The sequence below is a fragment of the Protopterus annectens genome, chromosome 1.part0, assembly GCF_019279795.1.
Source record: "Protopterus annectens isolate FY-2018-M chromosome 1.part0, PAN1.0, whole genome shotgun sequence".
Lineage (NCBI taxonomy): Eukaryota > Metazoa > Chordata > Ceratodontiformes > Protopteridae > Protopterus > Protopterus annectens.
In genome coordinates, this window is record NC_056725.1 from 1,452,966,653 (window position 1) to 1,452,989,476 (window position 22,824).

Sequence of the window (22,824 nt, forward strand, 5' to 3'; positions counted from 1 at the left end):
ACTTTATAGGGAAAACTGAGATTGTTTCATTTGCCATGTTTAACTGTTGGGAGTTTGTAGAAGTTTGCTGGCAACAACAGCTGCTACAAAGGAGAACTTCGGTAAGACTTAGTTGATTGTTAATTAGCACTATACTAATCAATAATGCTCCTTCAAGAGTTGATATTTTTCTGCTTCTTCCTATAGATGAGTTTAAGGAAACTATATTGCTAATATGTATGCAACAGATTTCACTACAGCCAGATATGCAAATGTAAGAAAAGTAAAGAACTGTACACATGAGCATGTCATCATTTCTCATGAAAACACAGGCCCATTTTTCTGCTCAATACAAACCATACCATGATAGCAGTTTAGTAGTTAAATTATGCATTTCAAAAACTGATTTTTACTAAATAAAAGTAAGTAATTCAAACGTATGTTTTCAGGGGGTAATCTCCCTATACCAAAGTTGGGGTTGTTCCCCCACAGTCCTGTTAACTATTCCATCTTTGATGCACTGTTTTGAAGAAATGGTCAAAAAGACCTTTCAAGTCCAAAGCTGTACAACTTCTGAGCACTAAGTAGCATATTCAGTGGAATTCATTTCCATAACTTCAATCTGTAACACCTTTGTAGAAATCCTCAGTTTTGATGAAGTCAGTGTACTTCATCTAATTATTCAGCAAAAGTTACTTATTTGTTTATTTATTTACTTAACTGTGTTTACTGGGGTAATGCTCTGATCACATTTCAAGGTAAAGAGACTTAGGCATGCTCACCACAGAAGTTTGATATGGAGAATAACTGCATGAAGCTTCAGGCTTAAAATGTATATACCTACTTATTTTTTATATTCATTAACTATTTTCTCAGACTAAAACTGGATTGACAAGACATTTGAGAATATAGTCTAGTTCTATCCAACCCACCTCTACTATCTTCAAATTATTTCCTTCTAAGACACACCCCTCATTTTCTCTCAATCAATCATATTATACACCTCATCCACACCTCCTTCTATATAGCTGTTTCATTTCCCACTCCCTGACCAAAGTTTCCCTTATTAAATTCCTAACATCCCTGCACAGACCTTCTTAACATGCCTAATTATACTCAACATCTCCTATTAATAACTCTCCTAACTACTCTAACCTCTACCTATCTTTTAACCTTCTATGAACTACCCCTAACCCTTACACTTATAATCCCAAACAAACATACCCAAACATCTCCACCAACCTTAACTACAAACTATCTCAATACCATCCACACAACCTCCTTTCTTCAACCTAAGTACCACCGCCTTTCTCACATAAAATATCTTATCTACCACCTTAAAAAATTTCCTTACTTCTACTGCAAACACCCTCAACTCTTTAACCCTATAATATCTTGCTCATTAATAGATGGAGATATTCACCCAAACCCTGGTCCAAACCCTTCCCAAATTCCCTCTAAATGCCACCCACTTATTCGAAATAGTACACCATCTACTAAACCTCCCAAATCACTATCTATTGCCCAACTAAACATACGAAGCATTTGTAATAAAATAGCACAAATTCATGCCCTACTAGAAGTTCAACAATTTGATATTCTCTGTCTAACAGAAACATGGCTTAAACCTATAATTAATGACAAAGAGATTATTCCTCCAGGCTACAACATCCTAAGACAGGACCGCTTAAACAAAAAAGGTGGTGGGGTTGCTATTCTCTATAGAACAGGACTGCAGATTAGTAGAACAAATCATAACCTCTCATTTGACACTGCTATTGAAATAATTATTACAAAACTGCAACTCAACCCACAAAAAACATTAAACATTGTCTGTACCTATCTTCCCCCAGGAAAGAATACAACCATATTAGAAGACCTTCTAAACTGGCTCTCACTAAATCACCCTCAAGAAACTATACTCTTAGGGGATTTTAACATTGACTGGAACTTATGTAAACAGACTAATCCATCCACCCTTATTAACCTACATGGTTTCTCTCAAATAATCAACCTCCCAACTAGAATAAACAAACTTAACAACAAAGAAAGTATACTTGACTGGATATTAACAAATAGTCCTCAGCAAAATATACAACAGGAACTCTCCCAGATGACCTCAGTGATCACTCCCTCACTTATATTATTAGGCAAAACCAGCACTACTGTCCCTATCCAAGTCAGATCATTCCATAGTAAGAAATACTTTGACCTTAACCAGTTTCAAAATGAACTCATGCAAGTTAACTGGTCACCTCTTAAATCTCTCCCTATAAATGAAGCAGTTAGTCACTTTAATAACACTTTTCTCACTATCCTGGAACACCATGCCCCAATGCGCTCTATGCGTGTCAAATCTAAAACAGCCCAATGGCTCTCAAATAACACTAAGAAACTTATTCTAAATAGGAACAAGGCCTGGGCTAAATGGCGAACTACAAAAGCCTAAATGATAATGTCTCCTTTAGACAACAGAGAAATATGACAAAGAAAGCCATCATACAAGATAAAAAGAATTTTTATACACAGCTTCAGCAATCTTTACCACACCAACCACATAAATTTTGGTCCTCTATCAATAAACTATTATCCCCTGGTAAAGTTGCCACACCAAACCCTTCTGGCTCTGACCCGATTCCCCTTACAGACAGCCAATGCCTTCAACACTTTCTTCACTTCAGCCATACTAAACCTAGCAAATCAACAAAACCCAGACACCTCCAAACTATTTACACCTAGCTCTATTCCCCCCCCATTTCACCTTAAACCTATACCTACCTCTCAAATACTGTCCTTACTATATAAACTAAAACCTACAACCCCGTCTGCTGACCAATTACCAGCTGAATACCTCCAACTAGCTGCAAAAGCCTTAGCATACCCCATCTCTATACTTATTAATAGGACAATAAAAGAAAGTTCAATTCCATCAGTCTGGAAAATCTCTTATATTATCCCTCTTTTTAAAGGAGGTGACTCTACTGAGTATTCTAACTACCGCCAATAGCACTACTATCTCCACTTGCAAAATTATGGAGAAGTGTATCCACAAACAGTTACTAAATCACCTACTAGACCACAAACTCCTGGCTAATTGCCAACATGGGTTTCGACCATACCATAGTACTAGTACAGCCTTACTATCCTTCATTGACTCAATTAATAAAAATCGTAACAATAACACTCCTTCTTCAGCATTCTTCGTAGACCTGTCCAAAGCCTTCGACATGGTAAATCACCAGCTTCTTCTCCATCACTTAAAATCTTTCTCTCTAGATAACCTTGCCTTATGCTGGTTTACATCTTACCTAGACAACCGCAAACAAGCAGTTCTATGGGACAACCAACTCTCTGATCTTCTCCCCACCACTATAGGAGTCCCTCAGGGCTCTATTTTAGGTCCACTCTTGTTTTCCATTTTCATTAATGAACTTTATCTAGCCGCTCCACAAACAACTTGTATTCAATATGCAGATGATACTACCATCATTTGTACAGCCTCAACACAGTCAGAACTTCACTCTCTCACACAAAAACCTTCTCAACTATAGAACAATGGTTCTCTAATCATTGCCTTCTCCTTAACCCCAAGAAAACAAAACTCTTGCTTTTCTCACCCACCCACTTGTCGACCTCTATCCATTTTACACTAATATCTGATAATGGAACCATTATCTCTCCTGACCAAACAACAAAACTCTTGGGTATCACTATTGATAACCAATTAAAATTTGACAATCATATTAATCTTACAATAAAATCGACCAACAGAAAACTAGGCTCTCTCTATAGAATCAAATCTTTTCTTACTCCTGAAGCCAAAACTACCATAGCCAGAACTCACTTAATCTCAACTCTTTTATATGCTTCCTCCATATACACAAATCTCTCTAAACATAATCTTAGCAAACTTACTTCATCATATAATAATATTGCCAGATTTGCAACTGCCTCTCCATATAGAACTCATCATTGTTTAAATCTCAAAAGCTTGGGTGGCTGGAACTACCACACCTCATACAATACTATCAACTCACTATTGCCCATAATGCCCTACATCACCCTGAAAACACCCCAATACTCTCCTCCCTCATAACACCCTATAACAATCAGAGGCATCTACGCTCCACCAACAAAATACTAGTCCAAACTTCCCGTTCCAAAAACTCAGCAGGTGACTCCACATTTTCCAACTCAGTTGGCAAAATATGGAATAAGTTACCACAGGAACTCACATCCCTAACATCACTCTCCCAATTTCAAACTAAACTAAAATCCTTCCTAAATAACCACTGGCTATGCTCTTGTCATAACCCAGGTTAGCTCTCTTTTTTCCATCATTATATGGCTCCTTAACATTCTTTCTTTTTCTTCTCTTTTACATACTCTAACTAATTATTAAATATTCCTTATCCTTTCTCTCTCTTTACCATCCTAGTTTTTTTTTTTCACTTTACTCAAAATTTAATTCAACCTGTTTCAAAGGTATTGCATATGCTTTTTTTTCCCCTCTATTTCTGTATATTGATGTATATCTTGAAATTGTTTAGTAGTTTGTAGTGGAGCTTTTCTCCCCGGGCCTCCACTGAAAATGGACATATATCCAGTTGGACTAGCCCGGTAAACAAATGTAAAATAAATAAATAAAAATAAAATAAATGCCAGATAATGTTTTCAGGTCAAAAAATGAATAACTGTTTCATTGTTTAACTATTTTTATGTGTGTTTTGCTTTACTGGATGTATAAAAATTAACCTTCTGTGTCTGCTTTTTGAAGAGCACATAGCCCAAACAAACAAGTCTGTTTTTACTGGTCTTCCTTTTCTATTACTCTTACCTCTGTGCAGAACAGAAAGAAGTATCATTTTGCAGTTTCAGAGTAGCGCAGTATTTTCTCATTTCAGTACTTTGTTCTAAGTCTGCTTTTCTTCCTATTGTTTTATGCCTTTTATTGATGTAAGATTCTGTGTTAACTCTAATAATTAATAAAAAAACTAAATGAAAACTCCAGCAAAGCTATAATTTCCAATGAGTGACCTCTCTGTATCAGAGGCACATGGGATATATGCAAATGACCCTTACAAACATCAGATGTTAAAACAATATGGCAAATCTGAATAGCTATGACTTATTTATTTTTAATTAGTTTCATTGGACAATTTCAGGCCGATAAACCAAAACCCTACTAGCTATGGAAATGCATATTTTGGCCTTGTTATAACTTCATCAACACAACACAAGCACAGTGTTTGACTAAGTATAAGTTATACCCAGCTAATGTCCATTACCATTAGGGTGAATGCAAAATATCCCAACTAACAAACTAAAACAAAGAGTGAGAAGATCACACTGAAATAATGATCAGTAAAAACTAAATGAAAGTGCCAGCAAAGCTAGAACTTCCACTGAGTGACCTCTCAAACCTCTTGTATCAGAGGCACATGGGACATATGCAAATGACCCCATGAACATCAGGTGTTTCAGCTATATGGCGATTCTGAATGCCCATGACTTATTTCTTTTTAAGTCATTTCAATGGACAATTTATTTGTTCTATTTTTTTTTTTTATAACTCTAATAATGAGAAAACTTTACCATTACAATACGCAGAGACAAATGAGGAATTGGATAGTGAATTTATAAGATCTTTCCATACTTTTGCTACAGATGTTTTTGTAGGAGATATAAAGCGATGAATTATGTAATTGTACTTTGACAAAAAGTTAGAAAATTATATATTAGTCAACTAAACCTAATATATAAATTAGCCAGCTTTTGTGAACAAACTAGCAAATGGTGAGTTATATACAAATGTTCTGCACTATACTTCTCTTGAAATATTCATATTCAAGGATGAGTGACTACATATAAATTATCAACAAAAATGGAGAAATCCAGTGGCACCATTTCCACAGTACAGCTTGAATCTGTTGTATAATTTGATGGATATTTAACTGGCTCATTAATTAAAATCCAGTGGAATAACTTTAAAAAAGGAATTCCACTGAATTCTGGATGACTATCAGGCATATCTTCTGAGCAGTTAATACATAAGCTGAACCAGGAGTTAGTGTCACAGAGAAATCAATGAAAAACCTTCATGAATAGCAGGTGATTAACTTTGGGGTTTTCAGTTTCAAAAGAGAGTTTTCTTGATAGATATTTAAAGAGTGAAGTTAGTTAGGTAGAAAAGTGAAATGCAGAATAAGTGTCTTTATAGCAGTAAGGGATCATGGCCATAGAAGAGAAGTATGGAGATTTGGAACTTATGCCACCATTCCCTTAGTATAGCAGAGGTATTACCAATAGCACAGTGCTTTAACTTCCTTGATTTTTATTTAGATATCAAAAGTTCCTAGTCACATCAAGTTAAAGCTAAACTTGTGTTTCAGTCAAAATACTTGCAGCAGGAGAAACGCTGAAATTCTGTGTCTGTATACATGTTGCTTGAAATTATAAATGAGAATCAGAGCAAAATTATTTTCAGTGATATGAGTTTAATAGCTGCCTATATTTGCATCTTCATCTTACAATGCAGTGAGAAGCAGCTGCTGGTTGCAGTTTAAGATTTATTGCAAAATGTGTTATTGTTTTGACATTGTATTGCCTGGTATGATGTTTCACTGCAACTACAGAAAGACAAAAATATACTTGTCAAGCAAGCTAGTGATGAATGTGACTGATTATGGAATAATTCATATATGACAAAATGATTAATAACATGCCTTTGGATGTTAGAGTTTATTGCACTTTGTCACTTATCCCTTCAGTGATCTGTAAACATTAGTTGCTAAATATAGTTGTGGGGGAATAGAATATGATTTTCAAAGACTTAGGTTGATTTTATTTGTTAATTTTCTGAAGTATTTCATCTGTGTCCTGCTGAAAGTTCACTAGTGTCAAGAGTATCCCAATTAGATTTACTGTTTTAGTTAGGAAGTCTTTGCCATTATTATTTTTAACTGAGTCTGATTTACAAATTTTAGTACAATAACTGCTCAGGCATATTAAGGGCAGTTTTTAATTTGTTCTTACATTTAACATTTATTTGACAGTGATAGGAATAAAAAAAGAGGAGTCTTTTTATACAGCTTTATAACATTTTTATATTTTAAGAAACTAGATATTTTTTTTTTGTAAAAATCTGAACTTCTTTCAACAAAGCTATTTTGTTACACCTGACTGAACATGTGTTTAAAATCACATTTTTTTTTTTAATTTCAGAGTGGACTATATTTTTAAAGGTCTGTTAGTGGGATCAGGTTATGGCACACACGTATGAAAATATTTGAACAGAATACATTTTTTTACCTTAAAACAGACTAACATTGATGGTCAGCATACAAAACATTTGTTTAGATTCATATACAGCTGTTAAATCATTTTGTGAGATTAAGAACTGTCGTTTAATGAGGTATGAATTGCATGACTGGGAACAATTCCATTCTCTATGCAATGCTTGAACTGAGTGACATGTTGCTTATCCTCATTTATAGGTTCATAGGTTCACAGGTATTTACTAGGATAATGACTAGAAGGGTCTTTTTAAGCCTAGCCATGCATCTCAAATCTCTAACAAGTTCTGATACCCTTGATAAGTGTAAGCATGGGCCTGGGAGATGAACCAGTTGTAGGTTACCTGTGTCCATTAGAGACATAGGTGCCAAACCAGGGATGAAATTCCTGTTTCCAATCCAATTGTCCAAGCTGCACTTGAATTAGGCCAGGGAGGAACTCTGCTTCACATGGATGGGGAGCTTGTTCCATAGATGGGGTAGTCTCTGGGATACATAACTACTTCTCTAGCAGGTTCTATTTATATATCACAGACAAGATTTAAGTCTTTAGAATGGGTAATTCTGGTGTTGTTTGTTTTGTGGATATGCAGGAGTTCCATCAGAGTACGTCTGATAATGTTCTGTATGCCAGGCATAGATCTCCCCTCAAACACATTTAGGAGACAGAATACAGGGATAGGGCCTTGAGGCAGTCTGCACAGGACATTTTACTTATGCCCTGTATTCTTTTAGTAAGAAACCTCTGTGGATGTTCCAATTGCTGGAAATGCCTGGTTACCAAAGGGGGCATTGTACTCAATGATAGGTTTAATGAATGCCGAATACAGTCGAATAATGACTTCCTTGGACTTAGATGCCATACCTTTGTTTATAAGTTGCTCAACATAGAATGATTTCCTTTCCACTGTAGACACATGATGGCCAAAGGCTAGATTACTGTCTATGTGTGTCCCTAAGTCCCTGCCTACTGGGTCAGCTCCTTAGTATTCCTATGTCCTGTAATCAGGACAATAACCATATTACAGCAGCATCCTTCAGGAGAGAGAACTTTGTGTCTAAAGTAAGTGAAGGGCTAAGAAAAAGTGTTTTTTGCAAGGTAGCAAGACCCCTGCATCTTTTAGACTGTGTGCACTTAACTATTCTAACTCCTGCATTACAAAGCTAGGTGGATAGAGAAATACCCTGAAACAGTAAAGGGTGTAAATGTGCTCTCTTGTATTGCAGTTTGACAGTACAGCATACATTCCTTTAACAGCTGGTGACTCAGGGAGATTTCATTCAATGAACATGTTTTCTTTGAATTTTAGAGCATCCACATGTATACAGGTTGCACATATGAATGCAAATGATGTAGCGCTTCCTACAGCTCTTGTTTCTATACACATATTTAAGGGATAAAAGTGGGCTGTGCTTTCTTCCAAAACCATATTTAGAATCATTTGCTAATCTTTTTCTATTTGAGGTACATTTGCTACAGACAAAGACGTATCCCTGTTGAATCCTTGCTGGATTAAATAAGTACAGTCCACATAAGTTAGAGTTGCGTAGTAAAATTTCACCAATACAACATATACAAATTATTGCAGATAATGGTTGTCATGCTGATCCCAAGAAATGCAACATCTTCTTCTTTGCTTTCTTTCAGCTGCTCCCATTAGGGGTCGCCACAGCAGATCATCTGTTTCCATTTCTTCCTTTCCTCTGCATCTAGATCTGTCACACCTGCTGTCCTTTCTCACCATGTTCATAAACCTTATCTTAGGCCTTCCTCTTTTATTCATACCTGGCAGCTTCATCCTTAGCATCCTTCTCCCAATATACCCAGCATCCCTCCTCAGCACATGTCCAAACCAACACAATCTTGCCTCTCTGGCTTTGTCTCCAAACTGTCCAAGCTGAACTGACCCTCTAATATACTCATTTCTATTCCTGTCCATCCCCATCACACCCAATGCAAATCTTAACATCTTTAACTCTGCTACTTCCACCTCTGACTTCTGTCTTTTCATCATTGCCACCATCTCCAAATCATATAAAATATCTGGTCTCACTACCATCTTGTAGACCTTCCCTTTCACTCTTACTTGTACCTGTTTGTCACAAATCACTCCTGACACTCTTCTCCACCCACTCCACCCTTCCTGCAATCTCTTCTTCACCTTTCTTCCACACTCACCATTACTCTAAACTGCTGATCAGAAGTATTTAAACTCAACCACCTTCACCAACTTTACTCCCTGCATCCTTACCATTCCACTGTCCTCCCTCTCATTCACACATATATATTCTGTCTTAGTCCTGCTGACCTTCATTCCTCTCCTCTCTAGAGCATATCTTCACCTCTCCAGGGTCTCCTCTACCTGTTCCCTACTCTCACAACAAATCAAAATGTCATCTGCAAACATCATAATCCATAGGGATTCCTGTTTGATCTTGTCTATCAACCTGTCCATCACCATTGCAAATAAGAAAGGGCTCCAAGCTGATCCTTGATGTAATCCCACCTTCACCTTCAACGCATCTGTCACTCCTACTGCAGACCTCACCACTGTAACACTGCCCTCATACATGTCCTGTACCACTCTTACATACTTCTCTGCCATTTCAGACTTCCTCATACAATACCACAACTCCTCTCTATGCACCCTGTCAGAAAAGTAACATAGTTATCAGCAAAGTTCAGTTATATAAATAACTCAACAAAACACTAGATAGTTGATTTTCTGCTTCTATGGGTTTTTTATTTGGGTTACAAATGCTGCCAAGGAGGCTGTTCTAAATGTTGCTGAGTTGAAATTCCTTGAGCTTCAATTCTTTGACTTGCAAGATGCTGAGGTGTAAAATGACAGTGGATGTCTTCAATAGGAATTTAGTGTTGACAATGAGTGTTTTCCTTAGGGAATCTCTGTCAGTGTAGTTTCCATGTGTGTGCAGGTAGCGATTCCTTTGTATTGTGATATCTCTTCTTTCTTCATGTTTCTGCAACAGGGTGTTTGGTATGTGTGTGTATATGGGAACTAACAAAGTTTAAATACATGCCTACTATATGGAAGGACAGCAGGAACAATAGTTTATTACACAAAATTAAAATTGTGTGGTTTCATCCCTCTAAAAGGGGACTTCATCACAATAACAACTTAAACATCTCCACAAGTTTAAATAACCAGAAATACATGTTCACTGGTGTAGAATAAACCAATGAAATACAAATTGCATTTTACCTATTTTGTACACATTTTACACCTCCTTTTTCATATTTCTGTCTGCACACTTTTTAGTTACATCTTTAAACAATTTTTTTTAACATACTCGGGCATATTTCAGTTTATTTTAAACTTGTTATATACAATTTTTATTTTATATATACTAAAGTTCTTAAGATGGTCATGTTTTTTACACCAATTAAATATGTATTAATGTAGATTTAAATTTGGTCAAAACATATTCAACTTTATAATCTAATGGAAAGAGGGAAAACACATGATTAATGTACAGCAATTTCATTGGTTTCTTCTACACCAATGACCAGGTATTTCTGAGTACATGGATCTTTGAATTGAACACCATATGTGCACGATATCTATACTTTACTGGGCTAGTAGAGAAAATTTCCAGCAGCCAGGAACTGCACACAGCATTGCTGTTGTCAGAGGATTGTTAGTATTGTGACCAATGTACATTTACCTACCTTTGCATGATCTGTACTTGTCTTAAAAGAAACATTCATGTAGCAGTTACTTGCACTCAATAAACTCTAGCTTCTTAGGCTTTAGACTCAGCGTTAAGTATTATTTCCTGAGAGGAAAATATGAAAAAATCAGATAAGTCATGTCTGTGGAGTATTTTTTTAAAGACTAGAAAAACTTTTAAAGGAATAATTTTGCTTATGATATAAAGAACAGCAAGACATTGTTATAATTTTAAGAACAGCACTTATGAAATGCCAAATGTTGGTTTCTTTCTTAAACAGATTTTGGAAAGCAGGATATTTAAAACATCTCTTAATTTCCATGGGAAAGTTCCCTGAGAGTCATGTCTCACTCAAATGTCTGACTGAGTTCCTCAGAAAAATGATGTCATTTGTCTGGTACTTCAGCTGAAATGAGTAAGGGTATACACATTGCTAACATGCTTCTTTCCATAGGCATGAAGTTCATTTCTTCAGTACCCTTTGCAAACTGTGTAACATTGAGCAAGTTACTTCACCAAACCATTTCTAAAAGCATTATTCTTTAACCCTGGATATGATTTTGTTAGTCTATTTTGTAAATTTATAACTCAGAGCAAACTACTTAACCGGATTGCTCTCCCTGCGTATCTTTGAAAGGAAACATACATGCCAAATGGGTTAATCAAGTAAACACTTTCCAGTGTTCTGTATTTTGCATCTTTTACATTTGTGGTTAAATATCATAATCTGGTGATGTTTCTGAGTTTTGCAGACTCCATATCCATTGCATATTCCTTAAAGTTCATCCAGTTATCTAGGAAAGTTTTAAATATAGCTAATGAATTTCCTTTTTTCTAATATCCAATGCTAACTTTTTCACATTTTAACAATACACGTGCTGTAAACTTTAAGTTTTCACTTATTTTACTAATGACCATTTTATGAATGGCATTGCCATATCCCAAACGTATATCTACCTAAAGCAGTTTAATGTTTAGCATAGCTGTGAATTCTTCATCATGTTATAATACAGAAAAGTCATTAGTTGACAAAGCTCACATTTATGCAACACTGCAGTTTTTTTTAACCATATTTCTTTGATATTTGCAGCTAATTGCAGCTATCCTGCATTTTGTTATAACCAGTGTCTACAGAAATAACACATATAACAACAGCATGATGGACTAGAGTCTATCTGACTGCTGGCAAGCCAAATTCAAGAGCAGACTTCTGCTCCCAGTAGGGCTTGCCAGAAAGGCAGGATGAAGTTGCCAATGGCCAGGTCTTCTATATCAGAAGGGACAGTGAGAAAAAAGCTGATGTTTGGGTGACCAGTGTTGCAGACCAGTAATCTTACATGACATCTTCCATTAAACACGGGGGGGGGGGGCAACTATGTCATGCATCATTGCACTAAGCACCTACACAGCTGAGAATGGATTGGCTGTTGCAAGGATAATAGATCCCTGGTTCTGGAATCATCTCGCCTCATCGGGTTATTCATTCTGTTGGCCCAACAATGACTAACTTTGAGGATGATTTCACAAAAATTTGGGGAATTCCCAGTGAAGAAGGTCAAGTCAGGTGAACCTGGCAGGTAGTGTAGAAGTTAAGTGATTTATGGACAGGAGAGCCTGGGAGCTATAGAGAACAGTCTGATGCTATAAAATGGTAGTAGGGGGCAGGCAGGAGGGTAGTAAAAGGAAATATGATAAACCACATAACTGCACTGCATGTACCATATCTGTTACTGTACATGTTTTGACAGGTAACATTGTGAAGGGTGACTATCGACATAGGCAAAGGCAAGATTCTCTGCATTCTACATCAACTACAGGAATAGAAACCCCACCTGCTAAGAGCAAATGTTACATTTCTCCCAAGCAACTGTTTTTTTTTGTAGTTAACATACCTTTCCATTACAGCATATATGTGTATGTAGTCAGGGTACTTTTCCTGGACATGTTTTTGAAAGCTGCTTTCTAGGCATTCTTTCTTTGTCTCCAAGCTGATATATATATATATATATATATATATATATATATATATATATATATATATATATATATATCGTTTTACTTTACAATCCTGAAATACTGAAATATCGAAATTCAGCATCTCAAGACTGTAAAGCTGAAAACTTAAAAACCCAAAACCCCAAAAGTGAGAAATTTAAAATCGCGACTGCCCACTTACACACTCCACACATAAACAAACACACATACACCTTCCTCCCTGTGCTACAAACCAACACAACACACACAAACACAACAAAACAAACACAAGCATTGACCCTACATATAAGCTGTGCCCCCCACACCCCCGCTACTTATATATACTAACTCTGAGGTCACACTAAAAACACAAACACACAAAAACCATCACTACACATTCAACACTCCCCCTGCATAAACACACATCACATACATGCATACAAATACCACCACTCTCAACACTTACACACTCACAATCTTACCTACCTACCCTATCCTACACCTCAAAACTCCAAACACACTCACACACACTAAAATCCCTACCCAAACCCCCTACTAAAACGTCACTTACCTGAATATCCAGCTACATCAACATACCAGACCACACATCATGAACACAGGTAATCCCATGTCATGTGCGTGCCTCCACTACTGCGGATTCAACATTTCCACATTTGGCATTTCTGCATTCGGTATTCTGCACTTTCTCGCAATTGCATTTGCGACAGTTTGGTCTCGAGCTAGTGAAATTTGATATTTCAGTAGTTCGAGATTCTGAAGTAAAACTATATATATATATATATATATATATATATATATATATATATATATATATTTATATTTATATATATATATATATATATATATATATATATATATATATATAGATAGATATAGGTTACTATGAAAATTGCAAAACTTTGATTTTTGAATGTCCATCTTGCTGAACATCTCCATACTGAAAGTTCATACAGCAAATGCGTAGTGCATTTGCTAATATGAAATCAATGTATCGTCAGAGATTGCGGTACAGTGCAGTTTGGGAAAGTCAACTCTTTCCTCACTGTACTGCGATCTCAGAGTTGGAATATATAATTTGCAGGAGATTTGGGGGGGTGTAGGGAGGCTTGCCCCCCTGCAAAAACATAAAGTGTAGTGTTGTGCAGTACATTCATGCTGCTTACATCAAGAAGTGTTCTTCCTTTTCTTATAAGTGCAGGGGGAAAAGGTATGCCAAATTATGCTGAATCGACATTACTGGGTCATTTTCGACACTTACACCCCAGTAAATGTCAGGTTTCGAGTAAACAAATGAACTTTTTAGTTCAAAATAGAAATGATCATCAATATTATGATAGTAAACCTATATCTATATATATATATATATATATATATATATATATATATATATATATATATATTGGGCAGATTGTGGATTGTGCCTGTTCTAACTCCTGTTCTAAAACCTTACAAAGTGTACAGTAAATGCAGACCATGTATTAAAAAATAATATGTGTATATCAATATACTATTAAAATGCTGCTCAATTTTACTGAAAAGGGGTGTAAGACAGCAATCTGCATCTCCATTTTATTATACAAAGTAATCATAAAATGTTTAGTTTCACTGAGAAACAATATTAAACTATAAAGGCCAAGCAGTGCTCTACTAAGCCCTTTTCCCAAAGGAATTCCAACAGCTTAATAGCATTTTTGAATCTGTAGCATCAAATCATTTTTTGTGGAAGGATTTAGCAATGTAATGATATATAAAATGTATCTAAGCACAGAAGTTAAGGGTACACCTGTTTACCTTAAAGAGAACATGTTTAAGCCTGTGGTTTTAGAATTTAGCAACAAAGAAAGAAACAAAGTGCTCACTTCAAATCTGAAGTAAGAAATGATATGCACACGTTACTGATATAAAAGAAAAGGTGAGCACATCCTTTAACTTTGGAAGCATGGAAATCTGGATACTGTTGTGCATGGCTGAACAAGGATTAGGGTCTTTTGAATATACTTGCATTTTACTGTAACACTTTAGCTCAGATTGCACTGCTGTGCATTTGTGAAACAAGAAGTGAGGCTTATATTGTCTTGCGCTGCTACTATATATGCAGGTCACATAAACGTCAGAAGAAAATCACAGTTCAGTTGTCAGAAAATTCCCCTAGTCAACTTGTGTCTACCTCCAGCACCTGATAAATCCTACGCACATTGGTATGACCTGCATACCTTATATTTTCATAACTCAGTTCAGTCACTTTGTATTGGCAGACACAGCCCTAAAGTCCAGTGGAGGCATTAGACATCATCTTAGAGGATCATTTCTCTCTAAATGGTATGGTTGGATAAAGTCAATATAAAATATAGCTAACATATTAAACCTGTGATATATCCTTAAAATAGACAGTCTTATAGTATTAAATATAAATAACCTTTATTGTCTAATAAAAGCACATTTTTAAGAGAGAAGGCATACTTTGTAAGCTGCAATAAACAAGGATGTCACTTGTAAATTTACACGTATATATACACACACACACACACACACACACACACACACACACACACACAAGCGCGCAGACGCACTTGCCACTGATTCTCTTTAAAAATCTGCTTCCAGCTTGAGATTCATTTTTAAAGGAAACAATGGGATTATGTAGGCTTTAGAAGGATCAGTGAAAATTCAATGAGTCCTTGGCTCTTTCATCTTCATCTCTGTAAATCTTCATCAGAAAGTATCTAGGACATGAGAACCTGCTGTCTTCGGTGCCTGCTGTGACAAGTAAAGAAAGAATCCAATACTATATTTAACTTACCACATATCAGAGACCATTCAGAATAATTGGTTGTGACAGTTCTTCAGCTAAAGGCCATCTCTGTTCTTAGTAATGCTAGGTTTCCTAACTGAAGACTGCCGCTTGGTCAGTTTGGCCCCTCTTAATCCAAAAATGAATCTGAGTCAAATGGTGTTAAAATATAAATGAAAAATATGAGGCTTTTGTATTATCATATTAAAATGTGCAGCTGATTTATTGAGCTGTATAAAGCAAACAGCTTTTATTAATGCAGAAGTTGTCCTTTTATCTAATGAGGTATGTCATAGATTGTTAAGGACATATTTTTAATTTTTTATCTGCAGCACTATATGCAGAACTGCAAAAAAACAGTAATTTTAGACATGAATATAATTAAAAAAATGCTGATCAACTTATCATAACATAACATGCAAAAAAACTATAAAAAATATAATAAAATATTAGGATCTGTTAGTTGTACATGAGGAAGCATATTCCTTACTAAAAGGCATGTTATCAAATTGAGAATAATGTGCAGTTTAAAATAGTGAGTTAAGAGTATGTTTTATATCATATTTACATAATATTGGCTATACTTAATAGCTATTTGGAAAATATTCTATGGTATTATTAAGCATCTGTCTAAGTTTACTTAGTGTATATTACAACATATATTTATTTTGTTGTTTGCAAGTTCAATGTTTAAAATGCCATCATTCAATACTCGTCAATATTTTGAATCCAAAAAACATATGTATGCATACATGTTTATATAAAAACATGCCACTGAGTAAAGAGGCTCAACATGTAGCTAGGCAAATAGATGAATAAACAGACAGATAGATAGATAGATACACATACACACAAAACAGATGCACACACATACATAAATATGCATACACACACAAACTCACACTCACACATGCACAACACAAGTATGTGGCAGTGCGTTTCTGAATACGGGACATCAGACCCTAACTGTTACAAGAATACTGTTAAATTATATCCTTCAATTTTTATTTATTTATTTTCAGTTTTAGTGATGTGTGACATTTTTTAAGCTTTCCTTATATTTCAATTATCTGTAAGAAGTGTAGGAAAACAAGCTATCATTTTGCCATAACATTTTTAAAATAAATCAGTTTCTTGCATCTGGAGCATGTGTATAGGAGTAAGGGTGAAATGTGATGTGACATATAACTTTCTCTCTGTGTTCTGATTGACATAAGTACTTTCTGCATTTTGTTTGCATTGCTTGCTGAAGAGCACATAGTCCAGAATAGTATATTTGCATAAAAAAATGTGGGAATACAGGCAGTGGTTGAACATAGATTTTATTTAAGTACCCTTATCCTTGAAGATCTCTGGTTACTGTGTTACACAACTGTACCAATTATTACCCAGATTTGCTGTCCTGTTGCCTAGCTTAGTGATAATCATTTGTAAGGGAAAAAACCCTTCTACAAGAGACCCATTCAGTGTTTGCATTCTACTTAGGCACTGGATAGCAGAAGGTCCTGTCTTGCTGATAGATATACATTTGCTAGTTTTATACAGCCAGTGCCAAGAAATATGCTTCCTTTTCTTCACTAGAGGAGCTTGTAGTAGGAGCAGGAAGAACATAACTGTGAATATTGCAGAAAAAATATTGTTGGTCAGGACGATACGTGGCATAAGCCTCCATCCTGAAGTGCAAGAGCAGATGTCTGCTATGATCTGCTACTTCCTCCCAACCCTTACTCCATGCTTTCAAGTGACCTGGCTCCATTCCTGAGATGGAGTGTCTCGGGAAGCAGAGGGACAGTCACAATAATGCCCGTAGAATCACTCACTTGTATTATTATTATTATTATTATGTAAACTATTTTTGTATGCATCTTTTGGAACTGAATCAGTATTTAATGAAGCTCCATGTTCCATGAGTGCTTAAGTGAAGATTGCTTTTAAGAGTTGTTCATGAATGAACACAGCTTTGAGTAAACCTAATGAGGAGGAAACACAGAGGGAGCCTTTCATTCTCACATTGTTCTTCATGCTTGTTATTATATGCTTTGCATTTATTAAAAGCTGACATAGACTTTTGATGACTAGGATTCAGCCCCAGACTTTCCTAGTAGAGAATTTCTTACTTATCAGGTATAAGCAATTCTACCTTAAAATGTCTGTGATTTGTGGTTACTCATAATCAGTAATTACTGCTAAGAGAAGCACATTTGACATCTTTTAGTACCCAAGAAAACAGATATTTTTGCCATCTGAAGTATAAAAAAGACATTTTTGTATATAATTCTAGTTTAAGATATTGCTTTATAATTCTTTAGAGTTCTCAACCACATTAAAACATATATAAAGTCTTCCTTATTTAATCCTGGCTTGCTGTTTGTTTTTATTCTTAATCTCTTTCTCGAGGGGATGTGTCTCCCATGAGAGCTGTTTATTTGCTTTGTGTTCCAGATGATTCCATACAAAAGGAACTGAAAGAAGTGAGTGTATTCACTGACTGATATGGTTAATACATGGGGCATCATCTTAGCCCTGTCTAAAACTGAGCAGATAAACAACAATCCATATGAGGACATTCCATTTCCTATTAGTAATCTAAAGCCTAATTGTTAAACCAGTGGTTGGTGCTTTTTAAAAAGGTAATAATCATTTTTCAAAAACACAAAACAAAAAGTAGTATCAATAAGTATGCAAGGTAGTAACGTTCTCATATATTTTATTTATCAGCAGGTCATTTAGACACTAAACAAATACTAAATAATTCAGACTGTTGGAAATTAACATAATATTATCTTTAAAAATACCTCTCACCTCTTAGAACAAGAAATCTAGACATAGCATAAAATTATGGGGGGGGGGTTCAAGGGACCTAAAATAGTTTAAATATTGCTCTTATAAACTTAGAAAGTTGCTAGAAAAACTGGATTTGTGTTAGAGTGTATTTTCTGAAGGTATGAAATCTGAAACTCAACTGTATGCCATTATTTTCTGGCTTCAGTCCTCAGTGATTTGTCAGAAAACCACATTTTTTGAGGGACTGATTAAAATTATGCAGCAAACATCTGCACATTCTCTGAAAATCTGGACAGTCAAGCATGCTTCAAAACATATGATCAATATTTCACCATAACATGGCTGCCCACTTTATACTATGAAGTGAAAACATCAAAAGTCTCAGTTTCAGAGCTGCTGTCTTTTGAGACTCTCAAACAATAGGCCAACACAGGCTGTGAATCTAAAATCAAATGAACTCAATTAGACTTTAATCTCTTGCAAGTGACTGAAAGAACTAAATGCTGCCCTGCTCTTATAAGAGATACATTGCAGTTAGATATGCTTTTCAACATCAATGGCCAGTATTACCAGATTATCTAGAAAATGGGCAAGCAGTCATTCCGTGTATGCTTAAGGGCTGGGTTGGAAGCAAAAAGACCACATCATATAAAATCCTCATCTGAAACAAAGGACCCAGAAAGCCATGTGATTAAAAGCTTTGAGAGTGTGATGTTGTAGAAGCATTGATATTTATGAATCATAAAGGCTGTCTGTTTCAGTTTATCCATCTGTCTCCAGCAACATGTCTTGTTCTGTCTCAGGTTACATCTCAGTCAATCTCTGTCCAGCATTTATTAACAAACTTACAGCTTAGTAACTGAGTTATGTTCTAATATTGAATATGTCCTGCTTCAGTACCTGCAATATTTGTGAATGGGTTTACTAACATAATTGTCTATTAGCGATTTCACTGTACATTTTCAATAATACGGATATGACCCTGAGGGCTTGATTACAGATATATTTATCACTATGTATTTGTATTTGTTAACTGGAGTGGGGCAGTGATCCACAGAAATTCTTTTCAGACTCAGCCTGAGACAGCTGTCCAGTTAAATGACACAGTCATATCACACAGTAGACAAATAGTGTCTGAATAAATCAAGTCATAGACAGTAAGAAGCAGTTTGTTAGCAGTTTATAGTCTTAATTGTCTGTAATGTTACATTGACGTATGCTTGTATTTAATGACTTATGTTTATAGTTCAACCTTCATAACTGAATGTATATGTGCAGCCAATGTATGATAATTCTCCACCACCCCACCATAGCTTCACATTATGAAAAATGCAGCACAACTGCTTAAATACAGCAGACAGGACACAGTTCCTGTATTCACTAACCCAAAAAATCATAAGAGGAACAATTCAGGATATTTCAAGAAGCTGAACTTTAAAAACAACTTTTACAAAAAATTTAATTAACAATTATTTAAAAATATTATATTGCTTAAAAATCATTTAAATTGATTCTATCATATCATAGAAGTACCTACAATTATATTACTTAAACTTTACTCTTTATTCTGGATTTACACACACACAAACACACACACACACACACACACACACACACACACACACACACACACACACACACACACACACACACACACCTGGGAAAGGCTGGCACAGGTTTACTAGCTATGCCCCCTTTTGCCCATACTATAAGGTAGTTATCATTGACACCAGCCATGTCCTTATCAGCTACTTTAAGGCCCTTAACAAAGGGTGTCCAATCTTACTGTGTAATGTTAATATCAATACAAATGGTAGTCTGACCAAGAGCAAGGTTATTAGGAGTGGCCTACACAGTGTCACCAAATAAATATACAAGTACTCTCAGAACTTAAAATATGTTTCACAAATAGCTACAATGAAACGTTTAAATATATTTAATAATAAATAATAAAAGAACAAGAAAATACTCAGTATACAATCACAGTAACATCAGAGTGCAAAATTACAGAAAATATTTAAAACAACATTGCAGGACAGTCGCAAACACATGAAAAAAAATCTAAATTAAGCTTTGCTATATTCCTGACTATATCTAGAGAATTGTTATATCCCAGTTAACTTACTTTCAGAGCAAGCAAGGCAAATGTGTGGGGAATGGGTCTTCTGGTCAGGTTCAAGACAGACTACAGAATGTCATTTCTCTCTTAGAGACTTCCCAAATTAATATCTCAAATATTACTGCATAGATAGCTTGCAGAAAGATCTAATTTCTTGTCTTTTGACTCTATCCCAGGTAAAACTCCCGCTGCTGAAAGGTAGCAGTATTTAACATCCACCTGTGAAAATACATAGGCCTCAGATTTTTTGGCAAATGGTGGGAGTCGTAAAATGATTTACATTCCTCCACCTTTAAAGACAATACAGAAAACTTCTCCAGTACAGACATTATGTCTGTTGCTGCCCTGAAACTGAAAGATATCTTTCTTATGGCACAGCCATAAAGTAATTTAATTTTAGCTATTTTTCTGAAGTTAATCTCCTGTGTTCCAGTTTCCATTGTTAAAATATTTACATTTAAACTGTTACACTAGTGTATGTACATTTCTGTTCTTTTCCAGTAGGGACACTGTGGATACATCTTTAAGCTCAGTACTTTCCAAACCCTTTTCAACACACACTTCTGTACCAGCAGTTTGATATCTATGTAACATACAATTCTAATACATTTGTAGCACAAGCATCTTACATGAAGCATGTTGACATTTACAAATGACAAATGACCAGTTAGAAAATTCCAGATAGCTGGGCCGGCAGTATCCCTCTTTGTCACACTTGTATATAAATCATGTTGATATTCACAAATGATATATCATTATTTATAAAATTTCAAATAACTAGGCTGGCAGTATGTCCTTTTGTGACGGCTTATTTTGAAACAACAATAAAAAAGATTGCCTACCCTCCATTTCCAATACAAGAACATCCTGATTTGTACCATTTAACACATTTAACATTTTAGTGGTGCTGCCCCTTACCATATACATGATGTCAGTGACCCCACACGTGCATACATGTATCAACATAAGAGGATTTTACTAGAAAGACAGGACACTGACAAACAAAGATATTACTGTGTTTTTGATCAGGCCAGAGACTAGCTGATTCAGAGCACTGAGTGAGTGAGTGTTTCTGTGATGACATACACAGTCTTGTTTATTATAGTTCCATTACATTAAAATATTAAAACAAACATCATATAATCTAAATGTCCTTGGCATTTGGCTTTGACTAATTAAACTTTAATCATTCTTTTGCTTTGTCTTGATTATTTTAACATTGTATGACTTATGATTTTACTTAGTAATGAATGAAACAAGCATTCTAAAGGGGAAAAAACAGAAGCATTAAGACTTTTAAATATATACATAAAATAATTTCTTCAAAGTGTCTAATGCCTTGATTCATTATGGATTACAATTTTTTGGTGGATTTCAGCAGTGTTATCCATTTTTGTGTATTTGTTGTCTCTGACAGAATGAATGAACTTGCACTCCAGTTTTTGCTTTCTACATGCAACATCTGTGATTCTTTTAGAGAGTTATACCATGACGTACTCCATTTGTAACCTCGACTGTTCTCATAAATATGGGTTATTATTCTGAGAAAAGGTTATTGGTGACCAGCTCATTTGCATTAAAACAGGATATCCATGAGCATTGCCTGTTTCCTGCTTTGAAATGGTAGTCTGTGTGCCAGAATGCTGGCCAGTGGGGGAGAGTGTCTGTACACCTATTCTGCTCTGTTGAGGTGGGTAACAGCATTTGGGTTGTGACTGCTGCAATGATACCTGATGGATGCAGTAAGAAAACTGTATGCATTCAATACTGAAATGGAGAAGACAGTTAACAATATACTGGAGGCATGTCGTGGCATTGACATAATCCTGGGGCTTGTGTCAAATTAACTATATATCCTACATGGATGGAGTAAGGCGCAAAAGGGAGCAAACTTTCCTTTGGTGCATAAGGCTATGGGTTATATTCCCACATGAATTAGATTGACCGTGGCATTGCAGTGCAACATGGGGGGGGGTGCACTCCTGCATGAGCTATCCTTTGGATGAGGCATTAAACTGAGGCACCATCAGCTTGAGCTGGCAGTTGCTCATATGGTTGTAAAAGATCCCACAGCATATATGGAAAAGAGTAGGGTTCTTTCATTTAACACAACACTAAAACAGTGTTTATATAGTTAACAAAATGTGCATATTTACAAGCACATATAT